This window comes from Dipteris shenzhenensis, chromosome 16 (genome assembly GCF_047967505.1).
Source record: "Dipteris shenzhenensis isolate YYH24624 ecotype China chromosome 16, Dip_SZ_1.0, whole genome shotgun sequence".
Lineage (NCBI taxonomy): Eukaryota > Viridiplantae > Streptophyta > Polypodiopsida > Gleicheniales > Dipteridaceae > Dipteris > Dipteris shenzhenensis.
The window spans coordinates 55,565,952-55,582,002 of NC_141611.1; positions in this window are offsets into that span (position 1 = coordinate 55,565,952).

The following is a 16,051-nucleotide window of genomic DNA, read 5'->3' on the forward strand; positions in this document are numbered from 1 at the left end:
CCACAAGCCTAGCAAATAAATTTGACCCATAGATAAGGAGACCTTAACATTGTCTATCCTACCAAGTCAAACCCCACCTAGGAACCATTGGCTTTACCTCTACCATTTTCAATGTACCATTTGACAAACTCCACCAATGGGCTTGAAACTCAAAGAGCCTAGATAGACATTTATATAGAATCATTGTATTCCAAAAAACAATGTCAAGTTGGACCAAACCACCCCTCAAGTTTAGAGCTTTTAAAGCCTCCCGCATAATATCATTGTATCCTGTGGCATCCTCCATCTTTAGCCCATTACAAAAAGCCTTGAACAACTTCTCAATCTTGTCCCCGTGGCACCTCTTGAAATTCCAAACATAAGCAACGTAAGTCGTGGCTATTGCCAATATATGATGGATAACCAAAAGCTTATCATTCCATCCCAGAGCCATCCCATGCCAGAAACACATATTCAATTTCATTTTCTCTTTGAAGCACTTAAACCTTAGACAAAGAGGGAGAAGCCCACAAACCCAAGAGGAGCACCAAGATACAACATAATTTCTCCCCTATGGACACACTGCATTGGTAGAGACCCAATCCACCACCCGCATAAGGAGACTAATCTACCCTAATGGAAAAAGTATTTACCTAGCTACATTTAGAACCAAAAGCCTCACAAAACCTATGGGGAGCTACAAACAAGTTCTCCACACCACCTTTATCCTAATTGAAAAATGCCACAATGTTGTCTCCAAAGAGTTGAGAGCATAACTGTTTACCAGAAGGGAGACCACCCCTTAAATTCATCCAGCTGCTACCCCCTTCTTGAATAAGGTAATTAGAGGAATTGAGAAGAAAGCAAACAACAAAGGCACACTCGAGCACCCCTGTCTCACAAATATTTTCAACTCAAACCTCCCAACCACTTCTCTGTTTAGACAAAGTATTGCAAAGGCATTACCAAAAAGAGTGCACATCACCCGAAGAAACATTACCCAAACCCCAACCACTCTAGCACCACCAAGATGAAGCCCCATCTTACCGTATCATCAATATTATGCAACTCAAATCCAAAAAAGAGACTCTTTTGTCCAATTGAGAAAGAAAAATCCAACGTTGCTAATACTTTGACTACATTTTTGAAGATGTCTCTAGACTGAATCTTCTATAATCTCATGCATGAACCATGCATACTTGGAAGCCCTTCGCATTTTGTGGAGGGGGAATTCCATGAGTAGTAAAATCATTTTGTTCACGATCCACAAGAGACACATAGATCTCCTGGATCCTAAGAGCTAAGGATTTCATTATCATTACCTTATACAAAGTCTTGAGCATCACGATAGGCCTACAATCCTCAACATGCAACCTAGACTACCGATTCAAAAATAGTTTCACCAAACTAGCATTCACATCCTTTAACAAATAGCCCTAAAGTACTTAGATGTTAGCCATGGCCACCAAGTCCCTACTGGCGACATCCTGAAATGCAATAAAGAAGTTAGCTATCCACCCACCTGAGCCAAGTGACTTATCCTTCTCCATTATAGATAGTGCCTCCCATAGTTCTTACAAAGTGAAGGGTGTTACCCCTGCATATCACTAATCTTCAACAGGACCTTGTATACACTAGCATTCCAAGCATCATCTTGTACTCCAGCCTTACCCACAATCCCATTGAGTTCAGATTAAAACTTCTAAATAGTGCCTCTCATAATTCTTGCAAACTGAAGTGCCTAGCCAAGTTCTAGCCCTACATTTTACTGATCCTACAATCAAGAACTGATAGGACCTCAGATACACTAGAATGCCAGGCATCATCTTGTACTCCTGGCTTACTCACAATCCCATTGAGTTCATATATGAGATCCCCATGGTATCCAACACCCTATGAGTAGTTTCTCACATGTGCTTCCTTTTCACCACTTGAAAGGATATCTTGGAAGGACAATCTCCAACCAATAGCCAGAACTAACTTGATTCATCATCTTCCTCAAATTTATGTAACTATAAAGCCTATTCTAATTCTACCAGAAGGGTGATAAGAATGGAACCATTCGGAGTCAAGTCCAATGCCATCCTTAAATCCTCTCGAGCCTCTATCATTAATCCAAACAGGGATCCACGAATCCTTTCACAAGTTCCTTCCATGAAGCATGTATCATCTTGCAACACTACTTATTAAATAAGTATCCAAGGATCACATATTCTCCATCGACAAGTAGAACCACGAGCACACCAAGACATGATCAAAGAGATTGGTTGACAACAAAATTTCCCCCATGGGAGCAATCATCCACCACCCCTCATTAGATGCATAAAACCTATCAGTTCTACCACTCTCTAAAATCATCCCCCTTTCGCCTATTATTCCACGAAAACCCTCCCAAACACTCAGCATTTTCCCTTCCATCTTTGAACTTTTTCTTCAGCATAAGTCCAAAGAAAATAGCATAAGTACTTGGATTATCTTCAACCTTGAAGATTTTGTTCTAGTCTCTCAAAATTTGAGGCTTGGAGGAGAAAATCTTGATTGTAGGCCATGGCTTGGGTCTTGATTTGGGCCCCAAATCATAGGTGCATTTGCCTTTGTGAGCTAGAACAAGGGAAAGAGGATCTCTTGAATATCCTTGATGCGCTTTCTATAGCAATCCCAAAAATATTCTCAGCTTTGAAATATTAGTGGGAGTAGACCAAGCCACAATTGCTCAGATCTTCTATTCCTAGAGGACAAGGGATACTACAAGAGGGACAAGTGGAGCAAACTTTATTAATTCAACTTGGATGAGTTCATTGTATGATACAAGATAACCAAGAAAATTTGAGGATGCTCAAGACAATGAGCATTGGATGAGGGCCATGCAGGTAGTATTGGATTTTATCATGAAGAACAAATCATAAGAATGTTGGACATGCCCATAGGGGAAGAAACTTGTGAACATGCAATACATTTGTACTGCCTAAGATCTCTAACCTATACTTTATTCAGTGTCAGATGAGCATGGCTGAGCTTGACAGACAACTGCATATAGGCACTCAGGATGTGTTTGAAGGGTTGCTTCCATTGGTACTTATAGGCTCTTTAGAGTAGCTAAAAGAAGATGAGATTATTCAGCCTACACTTGCCAATGCACAACCACCTTTTCAGGCTCTAGATTAGGTCCAACATCATCCTATCACACTTGAGGATGTGAGCTAGAACAAAGGAAAGAGACTCTCTTCAAAATCCTTGATGTTCTTTCTATAGTAGCGGGCCAATCCCAAAAATATTCTCATCTTTGAAGTATTAGTGGGAGTAGACCAAATCATGATTGCTTGGACCTTATCACTATTCCAATAGGACAAGGAAGGCTTCAAGAGGGACAAGTGGAGAATATTTTTTTGATCTAGCTTGGATGAGTCAATATATGATAAAAAAGGACCAAACAATTTTGAGGATGTTCAAGACAATGAGCATTGGAGTGAGGGCCATGTAGGTAGAATTGGATTCTATCATGAAGAATAATTCGTGGGAGCTTGTGGATTTTCCAAGAAGGAAAGGATGCCGTTAACATGCAACACATTTCTTCTACTCAAGCCTAAGGTCTTTGACCTCTACATGGATTGTGCAGTGCCATCCTCATGATTTGTGCAGTGTCAGATCAGAGTCTCTGACTGAGCTTGATAGATAGTTGCATTTAGGCACTCAAGTAGTGTTCAAAAAGTTTCTTCCATTGGCCATTGTACGCGATTTAGAGTAGCCAAAAGAAGATTAAAATATTCAGCCTACACATGCTAATGTGTAGAGGCCTTTGCATGCTCACCTATCACACTTGAGGATGTGAGTTGGAACAAGAGAAATGAGCTAGAATCTTTAAAATCCTAATGTGATTTCTGTAAGATTGGGCCAATCCTAGAAAGACTCTTAGCTTAGAAATATTATTGGGAGTAGACCAAGTGATCATTTCTTAGATCTTATCACTGTTTCAATAGGACAAGGGATGATTCATCTTGGATGAGTTCATTATATGATACAAAAGAACTAAAATTTTTTGAGCCTACTCAAGACCATGAGCATTGGATGAGGGCCATCCATGTAGAATTGGATTCTATCGTGAAGGACAAATCATGGGAACTAATGGATTTCCACATTTGTGACATCGACTTGGTCTTTGTAGTAACCACTTGCTTGGACATTTCAAGGTGACCCCCTTGAAATAGTCTTCTTGGCCTACCCTAAAAGTAGGACATTGCACTTGAAAACTACTACAGGTTTACACGTAGTAGCTTCATGATGTTCTAGAACTACATTTCCAACCATGGATGATTTTTTCAAGCTAGTTTCGTTAAGAAGCGAAACTTTTATAGTAGTGTTAAAAGTTTGTATGCCCCATTAAAACTAAATATTTGAAATATTCGCCAAGATTTTAAACTTTTATGAAAAAAAAAAAAGTTTTGCAAGAATTTACATCTTTCACTTGAGAATTCAAAAGGAAATATATAAAAGCATACTATGTACAATCAATATTGTAAAACTAAAAAGATTAGCTCGATATAAGTATAGCAAGTTCGATAAAAACATCCATGTTTCCAACCGGATTGGGACTCAAATGTACCATTCAAATTCCCTAAAAAACTAAAACCTATGACCAATGCTACACTAAAAATACGATTTTGGAATTGAAAACTACTGCATGTTAACACATAGTAGATTTCAAGGATTCATGCCTAAGATATGTGACTTCCTCCAATTTACTTGAACATTTCCAGGTGACCTTCTAGAAATGTTCTTCCTAATCTGTGGTCATTGTACTTGACAACTACTACATAACAATAGGTAGTTGTTTCATGGTGATTTCTAGGATTGGTTTCTAGCCAGATTTTGAATGAAATATACAATTTGAATTCTCAAAAAGACTGCAATCTGTGACCAATGTAACACCAAAAAATAGGGTTCTAGACTTGAAATCTACTACGTGTTGGCACACAATAGTATTCGAGTATTCAAGCCTAAGAACTGCACTGGGTCTAGTGCAGTGTCATCCTACTTAGACATTTCTAGGTGATCATTATGGCTTAATCAGATAGACAACTTGCTTATTGTATGTTTCACCCATGTTTCACAAGCTAAATAATGACCACACGAGAGATCAATTATTTATAGCACAATGAGAAGGACTAGGGATGTGTAGAATGTGCTAAAGTTTCAAAACTACTTGCAGATTACTTAATCTTCTTTGTTGATGACTAGGCTTTATTGTATCTTATTAATAAGACTATCATCCATTTAGGATATATTGTGCATTGGATTCTTCTATATTGGAGTTCATTTTTCAAATCATATACAAGCCTACAAAGACCATGTTAATGTGGATTGGATGTCCAAGGTACAAACATCAATAGAGAATTGAAAAGTCTCCATAGTGCTATCTAATACAGATTTATTTATAGTATATGTTCCCAAGTCTGAGTATGATGTGCTACTATATTACTCATCCACAACTACATTTCCTAAGAGCATGCCCCAAGAATGGCAATGGCAATTACAATTAAAAGTCTTAGTATGGTTTAATGGAAGGGAAACTCTACATACAGAGGACAAATGGGTGTTAAGCCCTCTATAGAGAATTGAGAAGTCTCCATAGTACTATCTAATACCCATTTATTTGCAGTACATGTCCCCAAGTCTGAGTATGATGTGCTACCTAAGTAGAAAAATTCAAATTCATGATTTGAAAAAATCAAAAAAATCGCTTGAATGATTCGAATGGAAGAAAAAATCGGTTTAAAAAGCGGTGACACGTCATGTTTTTGAGATAAATTGCCACATCATCCCCACATATTCGTACAAATAAACCTGTATTAGGATGAATATGTTACTGCATTTCTGCATATAAGCTCATTGTTTGCCAATGTCTCTTATCACACTTGGTTCCCCAGCCGAGCATAAGAGATCAAACAAGGAAAAGAAGAAGAAAAGTCCTCACGATTGTGAAAGAAATCTAGAAGGTCTGAAATAAGATGGATTTTTTATTAGCGAGCTTTAGGATCTCATTTTGAGTTCTTGAGATCTCTTGTGAGGTTTTTGGTTTTGGTCTTTGTTCTTTTGTTTGTGGGAGTTCTAGGTTCTCTTTATTGAGTTCCTTCGATCTCTTGTGATAAAAATATTTTAGATATTTATGTCTGAAATTTGTTTGTGGGAGTTCTAGGATCTCCTTGTTGAGTTCCTTAGATCTCTTGTGAGATAAACTTATTTGTGGGAGTTTGAGGACTTACTTGTTGAGTTCCTTAGATCTCTTGTGAGAAATGTGCTTGTTTTCGTGTCTATGAAATTTGTTTATCACGGGAGTTTTAGGATCTTCTTATTGAGTTTCTTAGATCTCATGTGGATAGATTTTTGTACATGGGAGTTTTAGGATCTCCTTAGTGACTTCCTTAGATCTCTTGTGAGAAATGGGCTTGTTTTTGTGTCTATGAAATTATGAAATTTGTTTGTGGGAGTTCTAGGATCTCCTTGTTGAGTTCCTTAGATCTCTTGTGAGAAATGGGCTTGTTTTCATGTCTATGAATTTATGACATTTGTTTGTGGGAGTTCTAGGATCTCCTTGTTGAGTTCCTTAGATCTCTTGTGAGAATTTTGTATGTGGGACTTCTAGGATCTCCTCATTGAGTTCCTTAGATCTCTTGTGAGAAATATGATTTTATTTTGTGTTTGTATTCTCACACTTTCTTTGAATGAATATTTGATATTCTTTCAATAGAACGTGAAAGAATACAAAGAGTTTTAAAGTGTATGAATTGAAAGTTTTAAAAGTTATTAGAAGAGTTCTCTCATTCTTACACTTTCTTTTGAATGAATATTAAATATTCTTTTAATAAAATGTGAATGAAATTTTCAATTTGAGTGTATTCTTAAAAAAAAAAGAATCCATATCTTTTTTTATTACTCAATTCTTTCACTTTCTTTTGAATGAATATGTAATATTCTTTCAATAGAATGTGACTGAATAATTTTCAATTTGAGTATATTCTTTCAATAGAAATGAATCAATGTCTTAATTTTTATTACTTATTCTTATAGTTTCTTTTAAATGAATATTTTATATTCTTTTAATAGAGTGTGATTGAATGACAATTAATATATTGCATGCTTGAACGTGTTTTTTGAAGGATATGTGTTGTTTTTCATAAAATGTGTATTGTAGTATGTTTCTATTGTATACTCAAATTAGTTTTTTTGCATTTTGTTTTTGGCAACTTCAAAAGCATGGTGCATAACAAGATTTGGTCATACGTGACGGAGATATAAAAAGTACATGCGTCAGTTTCTTTCTTGCAGTGTAAATATTGTGGACATAAGTTCACGGGCAGTTCTACTTGCATCAAACAACATTTTCTCGAAATAGGTAGTGATGTTGGAGCTTGCACATGCACTCCATTTGATGTTCTTCCATTATGCAAATTGTATTTAGAGAAAGTAAAAAAAGTGGTTAGTCCGACCCTAATAAGAAATTGTTCAAATCAACAAGATGTGAGTGCTGAGGTTGAGATGGTTGAAGGAGAAGCACCAATAAATGCAAGGAGTGTATCCATACATGAAGGTGATGTAGATATGCTAGCAAGCAGGCCGTAGGTGAGTTTTGATGCGATTAATGCCTGTTAGGTAAAGAAGAGAAAAAAGGGAGAACAATCTTCTATGAAGGATGGATTTCTTTGACAACCAGGGCATGAAGAGCACTTAAGATAGACAGAAGCATTTGTTAAAAATGGTATACCATTCAATGTCATGAGAGATGACACGTTTTGTAATGCCTTGAAATCATGTGCTAGACCAGGATTTATTTTGCCAAATTATAATAAAATGCATACGGATCATCTTGATAGAGTCAAACAAACTATGGCGGATTGGTTGATTGTTGGAAGTGCGTCAAGCTTTAGTTGAGACTATTGCTGATAGACGATGGGCGAATTGGCTTGAGAAAAAGACGAAGTATGCAATATCAGGCTCTAAATGTGTGCATCTTGTACAATCATCTCTATTATGGAAAAATGCCGAAAGAATAAAAGAAGGTGTAGAGCCATTTGTAACAGTATTGAGGATGGTTGATGCTGATGCCTTTGTTATGGGTAAAGTGTATTGGAAGATGTCAGAAGCAATATGACAAGTTAAAGAATTTGTGCGCTTTGCACCTAGGGAGAAGCAACAAGTGGTATATTTGGCCAATAAGAGATGGAAGAAAATGCATACCCCTTTGCATGGAGCTGTGTTTGCAGTACATCCACAATATCGAATGCATGCTTAATCACAGAATCCTGAAGTCATAAGTAACTTTCGAGAGGTTTGTAAAAACTTACTTTTGGGAGATCAAGGAAAACTGGCATACCAGTAATGAGTGAGGTATACGAATTGCGAAGGTTCTTTTGGAGATCCTTGGAATCTTGATGCTATTAAGACAGCTATTGCACCTACTTGGTGGAAGGAATATGGTGGAGAGACATTGGAGTTGCAACATGTTGCAACTCGTGTGTTCTCTATTGCTGCATCATCAAGTGCATGTGAGCAAAATTGGAGTGCATACGATTTTATTCATTCTAAGAGACACAATTGCTTAAAGACATCAAGAGCTATAGATTTGGTATTTTGCTTTGGAAATCTATGATTATTGAAAGGATTCAATGTTGTGGCTAGGGCAGCAAGTGAAGCTACTGTAATGAGAATTGCTGGACAATGATTGACTATAGAAGTAGTTGCTGAGGGTGCATTCAGTGAAGAGGAAGATGGCGGATTGGTTGATTGTTGGAAGTGCGTCAAGCTTTAGTTGAGACTATTGCTGATAGACGATGGGCGAATTGGCTTGAGAAAAAGACGCAGTATGCAATATTAGGCTCTAAATGTGTGCATCTTGTACAATCATCTCTATTCTGGAAAAATGCCGAAAGAATAAAAGAAGGTGTAGAGCCATTTGTAACAGTATTGAGGATGGTCGATGCTGATGCCTTTGTTATGGGTAAAGTGTATTGGAAGATGTCAGAAGCAATATGACAAGTTAAAGAATTTGTGCGCTTTGCACCTAGGGAGAAGCAACAAGTGGTATATTTGGCCAATAAGAGATGGAAGAAAATGCATACCCCTTTGCATGGAGCTGTGTTTGCAGTACATCCACAATATCGAATGCATGCTTAATCACAGAATCCTGAAGTCATAAGTAACTTTCGAAAGGTTTGTAAAAACTTACTTTTGGGAGATCAAGGAAAACTGGCATACCAGCAATGAGTGAGGTATACGAATTGCGAAGGTTCTTTTGGAGATCCTTGGAATCTTGATGCTATTAAGACAGCTATTGCACCTACTTGGTGGAAGGAACATGGTGGAGAGACATTGGAGTTGCAACATGTTGCAACTCGTGTGTTCTCTATTGCTGCATCATCAAGTGCATGTGAGCAAAATTGGAGTGCATACGATTTTATTCATTCTAAGAGACACAATTGCTTAAAGACATCAAGAGCTATAGATTTGGTATTTTGCTTTGGAAATCTATGATTATTGAAAGGATTCAATGTTGTGGCTAGGGCAGCAAGTGAAGCTACTGTAATGAGAATTGCTGGACAATGATTGACTATAGAAGTAGTTGCTGAGGGTGCATTCAGTGAAGAGGAAGATGAGCTTGAGCTACTCAGTGTGACAATAGTGAAGTCGAAGAGATAGACGATATTGTACCTATGTTGAATGGATAGAGTGTAGAAGAATATGATAGGTGATAGAAGTGGTGGATGAAGCTCTAATTATATTGGATATAATGTTGTACGTGAGGGGATGGATGGGAGAATATATTAAGCGATGGAAGAATGCATATGCTCGTATTTATCTCGTCTCCTTTTGTACTTGAGAGCTAGAACCTTGTGGGCTACAAGTGATGTTGTGTTGTAATTATTGAGATTGTGGATGATTTTTGGTTTACATAATAGTTAGAGACAACCTTGTGACTTGCAAATACTTTCAAGGCAACATCGGAAAGTTGGAAAGAATAATCGAATATGCATAGTCGAATTTTATATTTTTGAGTCTCAAGGGTTGATCTAGCTATTATGTGCACTAATTCATGTCGATATATTTCAATATTTCTGCATTAACTTTACAAGTCCACCTAATCCATTGAAACCACTTAAATTAGTTAGACATCGCTTAGTCCACTTAGATCACTTAAGTCACTTAAATCACTTAAATCACTTAGTCCACTTAAATCACTTAGTCCACTTAAATCACTTAAGTCACTTATATCACTTAGTCCACTTGACCTTGTTTCTTCGTTCAGGAAATACTAGGAATAAATATGCACATCCCAAGTTGTCAGACTTGTGGCACAAAACTGTAGCCCACATCCTTCTCCAACAATTCATAGAGGTGGAAGGAAGCATCCCTAACAACTAGCAAATACCCATGTATTTCATTTAGTAGGTGTATGTCTACATCTTGCATCGACGTGTGGATTGGAATGACAAGCATCACTTGTTAGGGACAGAGGACAGGGACATCCTGCAGAGTGCAAGTGAGCAAGGATAGAGAACAAAGAGCCCGTGTCTAAGAGACCTCGTGTGCTAACTCCCCAGGCACACAACAGTGATCTTGTTGACTTGGCCACATCTGCCATATCTCTTCGTTAACAAGGTGTTATTACTGAGGAGTTACAAGATCGTGTTGCATCACAAGCCAAAGAGATTGAGGACCTGCAAGCATGTGTACAGACATTGGAGTCTGAGCTTGCACACTACAAACATACCTTTGGAGATTTGGATGCAGCTGAGGATACCAAGATTTTTTATTTTGAGGACCTCACTAATATAGATTCTCAAGGTGCAGGACCAAGCACTCAGGGAACAACAGATGTGGATCCTACTGCATAATTATGTACATTGTAAAGTTCATATATAACTTTATAATACTCTTCTTTGAATATAATGATCTGGTTTAAGTGCATTTGTTTCATTGTACAATTTTTATCATTCTCCAACTTCTTATGCAATGATGGTTCAAGTGATATAAAGTGAGTGACTGTTCCTTTTGTGCCTGTGCCCACAGCTGTACTAGGTGTGAATCGGATGTCTCGTCGTTGAAGCTGTATGGACCGCATGGGTCTTGACACTGCTACACGATCAAACAAGCCATGAGATGTGCGTGGTGCTAGTGCAAGCAAGAATGAAGGAGATGGGAATGTATCTACTTGTGTTCTGGTAGAAGAGAGATATTTGCAGATTTTCTTGTTGAGTCCGATTATGCAATGGCACCCATGTTTTGAGGCATCTCAAGTTCTATTTTCAGTAGCACTCATTACCGTGGGACCATGATTTCTTGAGCATACCTTATGCAGATCACTCTGGTTGTAGTTTGAGTTTCTTATGAACAGTGATGGACATAGTCTTTGTACTTGTTGAAGAGAAACCGGGTCGCCTTGCATGGTATCGACATCCACTGGACCAAGATACCTAGCCCCTCTCTTCCTAGCATCTCTCTTTGTGCTTGTAAGATAGCCTGACCCTCGACATGATTTAGCTGGTCTGCTAAATCAGCCTCTTGAGGCACAAAAGCACCTTGTGGACCCTCTTGGATTGGAGGTTGCTCTGGTTGGGGAGGATCCTATGGCAGAATGTTCTCTAAGTTCTCTCCCTCCATGCTCATACTTAGCCTAAAAAATGACAACAAGATAGAATTAATTTGTAACCATAAATAATATTAAACAATTAAACAATATTAAACCTATACAAACAATATTTAAATATTTATTGTCACATCATTTATCATATTTTAAAATTGGACCATCATTTTTATTGCATCATTCACTTATACAAATAATATTTAAACAATAAATATTGCATCATTTATCATATTTGACAATTGGATCATCATTTTTATTGCATCATTTACTTATGCAAATAATATTTAAACATTACTTATCGCATCATTTATCATGTCATTGTAAATATACAAACTTGAACAATGGAGTGGATCCAGACTTGAATGATATATTAAAATAACAATGTTACAAGTATTCACGATCGGTCACTCATGTTACATCCCATCCAAGAAAGACTCAATCATTTGCTGGTCTAAGTCCTTGGTTTCGATTGAGCTGTATACCACATCTTGGAGCAATGTCAAAAACCCCACAAAAATCTACAATACTTGGATGCCTATTTAGTTTGACTGACTTTCCTAGAATCGCAAATCATCGTAGATGTCTGATTAGAGCTTTTGTAGGTCCTGTACTTGGTGATGGTGCACAAATGTCCAAGATCTTTAGGATGTGATGAGACATGGCTACACATCTTGTGCAACATCGAAAGGTGGGGGATTGGTGCAAAGGACTCTGGAGCAATGTGACAAAATCTAGCAATGAAACTCCGCACAATGTTGGGGCTATCATTTGACATTGAGTAATGCGGGATAGTGCTTTCTAGTGCTACATGGGGTCATCATTCCTTCCCAATCACAAATGTCCAGATACACCTCCTCGGATGACTCCGATAAGTGTAGCATAATGTTTTGTGCATGCAAATCATTATGGAGGACATTGTGTTGGTGCATGTAATGAATGCGAACTAGTGCATTTAAAATATTAAATACATGCTGACAAACCTGTGGAGCTGTAGTAGGCATTTCCACATCATCTCTGTGAAACATCGGAGATGGTCGTTTTCCATCATGTCTGAGGTAGGTCAGCCATCTTTCCAAATTATTTCCATTCCAGAAGGGAAATAGTATCATTGGGTTATCGTCATGGACTAGACCTATTACTTGGATGATGCTCGAATGTATGACATCGACCAAGCACGTGGCTTCTTCCAATGCTCTAGCCTTCAATGCATCAGTTGGCACAGAAACCCTCAGCAACTTACATGCATAAATCTTGTGTGGATCAAAGGGAATGACAAGAATAATGCATATGTTGATTGTTCCTTTCATGCCTGTGCCCACAGCTGCACTAGGCATGAATCGGATGTCTTGTCTCGCTGAAGCAGTATGGGCCGCATGGGTCTTGGCACTGCTACATGATCACACAAGCCATGTGATATCCATGGTGCTTATGCAGGCGAGAATGAAGGAGATGGGAATGTATCTGCTTGTGTAGATAGATTGTGCATTTGTGGTGCAGGTGAGTATGCGAGAGATGGAAACTGGTCTACATGTGCAGTAGGAGGCACAAATGGAGAAGCAAAAGATGTGGCGAAATGTGATCATGCATGTGGTGGGAGATGTGGACTAGGAGGAGGAACTTCTTTTGGGTATGGAAGATCTTGGAAAAAAGGGATATGGGGGAAGACATGTTGTGGTCGATGCACTAGTGCATACGCATGGCATGGTTGCAGTGGTGCTTGTAGCTATGTTGGGTGGAATGTGGCATGTGATTGGGGATGTGGGTGCATTGGTGCTTGTGGTTGCAATGGATGCAATGCGGCATTTGACGAGGGGTGTGGGTGCATTGGTGCTTGTGGTTGCGGCTGTGCTTGGGGGCATGGGTGCATTGATGGAAGGGAGGTCGATGCAGCTCTTTTGCCTTTGTAACCTCGCCACGCATTCTTTATGTACGTGACCCTGACATCTATAGTAGGACCCTCCCACTTTGGGTCACATGAGTTTATGTCTTGATCTATTTGATTCAGGCATCGTCGACCCTCCATCATTAAGTGGTACAAATACTAGTCTATAGACTCTACTGTGAAAACATTTGGAAATTGGTCATGCAAGGTGCTCCCTCCACGCTCTGCCATTGTACTCACCAAATTCTGTACACCGCTTTCACCATTTTGGAAAGTTGTCTCAATGATGTCCTGATCAACATTCATTAAGAAGTGTACATTCTCATTTTTTAGCACCTTCCTCTGAAACTTAGTGAGATCAGGTTGCTTTGACACTTCCTCTTCTCACTTGCATGAGCCATCTCATATGCAGCAAGTTGTAACATAGAATTCAAAAAAGAATTTAGTGCCAGGTGCAATAAGAAACTCATTAAGCCATAACAATTAACAATGCAAGCAGTCTAAGAAATTACCTAGATATAACCTCTCAACTCAAGCTCACATCATGTAACAGATTACAAAAAATTAAAACACAAAAAATAGGCATGTAACCTGCACAAAAGATGACCTAGATATAACCTAATTGTGGACTTCACCATCTAACACTAGGCTTCAACTGCAACACACAACTATCAAGGGACAGTTGAGTGCTAGACTAAGTCTCTAATAGCACATTGCATAATATCTAACTTAGACTATAACACACAACTATCAAGGGACAGTTGAGTGCCAAACTAAGTGTTTAAGAGCACATCACATGATATCTATCTTAGACCAGAACACAAAACTATCAAGGGACAGTTGAGTACAAGACTAAGTACTTGAAAACATCTCTAAACTTAGACTATAACACACAACTCTCAAGGGAGAGATGAGTGCCAGAATAAGCATCTATGAAAACATCACTAAGCTTGGACTACAACACACAACTCTCTTAAGAGAGATGAGTGCTAGCCTCAGGTAAAAAACAATTATTTATATTATAATTAAAATTGCAACACATGACAAAAACAGACTGCAACACACAACTCTTACAAGAGAGATGCTGTCTACACACTTAAATACAATACAAAATAAATATTAAACAATTTAAAAAGACTACAACACACAACTCTCCTAAGAGAGATGAATGCTAGTCCTAAACAAAACAAAACAAAAGAAACATTAATTTTTACTATAATGAAAGACTGCAACACAAGCAAGGGTGCAATAAGGTACCTATGATGAGAGCTGGTAGGTATGGAAGCAAGCAAGAGGTAGCAGGTTGGCAAGTAGGAGGTGGCAGGGCTGGCAAGCAAGTGGTTAAGGTGGAAAGGAAGATAGGTGGATGTATTCATATGAATACCAAAAATGGTAGTGGTTGCAAGTTTATACTATGTATATTCATATGAATAAACTAAGCTATTCATACGAATAGCTATTTCGTACGAATATGTTATTCATATGAATAGGTTATTCATGAGAATAATATATAAAAAATGTTTGAAACGTTTTAAATGGCAAAAAATGCGTATTCGTGCGTTTGTTTTGAATTAAAAAAAAAGCAACTTAGCGTGCTACAATATTTCTCATCCACAACTACATTTCCTAGGGGCATGCCCTGAGAATGGCAATGGCAATTAGCATTAAAAGACTAGTAGTATGGTTTGATGAAAGGGAAACTCTACAAACAAGGGACATTTCCTAAGGGCATGCCCTGAGAATGGCAATGGCAATTAGCATTAAAAGATTGGTAGTATGGTTTGATGGAAGGGAAACTCTACAACAAGGGACATATCCTAAGGGCATGCCCTGAGAATGACAATGGCAATTACCATTAAAATACTAGTAGTATGGTTTGAGGGAAGGGAAACTCTACAAACAAGGGATAAATAGTGGGAAATCCAAGCCCAAGGGGATACCATGTAGTAAGTTCCCCTTGAGGATCCCACATATATTGTGGGCTAGTGATATGGGAAGAATATAATGCCTAGGGAGATCAAGGATGATCTCACGTGGTACTATTTTGGGGTTTGAGAGGTCTCTAGAGTGGCTAGGAAGCTAAGTGTAGGTACCCTCAACACTCTTGTAAGGACACATGGCACCATTTCATAGGTTACCACATGAGTTCCTTAACATGGTATCAAAGCATAGTGTAGGCACAATGGTTCTAAAGACTATGCACAAGGACAAGTTGATTGTATGACTCCATGTTGTGAAGAGTAGACACATTAGCCTTGACAAATCCCCCCAACCCTATGAATGTGCAAGGTGCCCCTCTAGACAATCTAGGGAAATATAGGGCACAACAGGCTCCCTTACCGCCACCCATACTTGGTCCGTAACCTCCTCCACCTCATATAACTCCAGTCAAACAAGTATTAGTGGAGGAACTACCCAGTGATTGGGAGGAGCTAGAACAAGATCACAGACATCCTGACTATTTTGCTTGCAAGGAGGGAAGCGGCATCATAAGTCACTACTTCCTACATGAGGATCTACATGTCCTAGTGTTCTAGACAGCTCCCATGGCCATG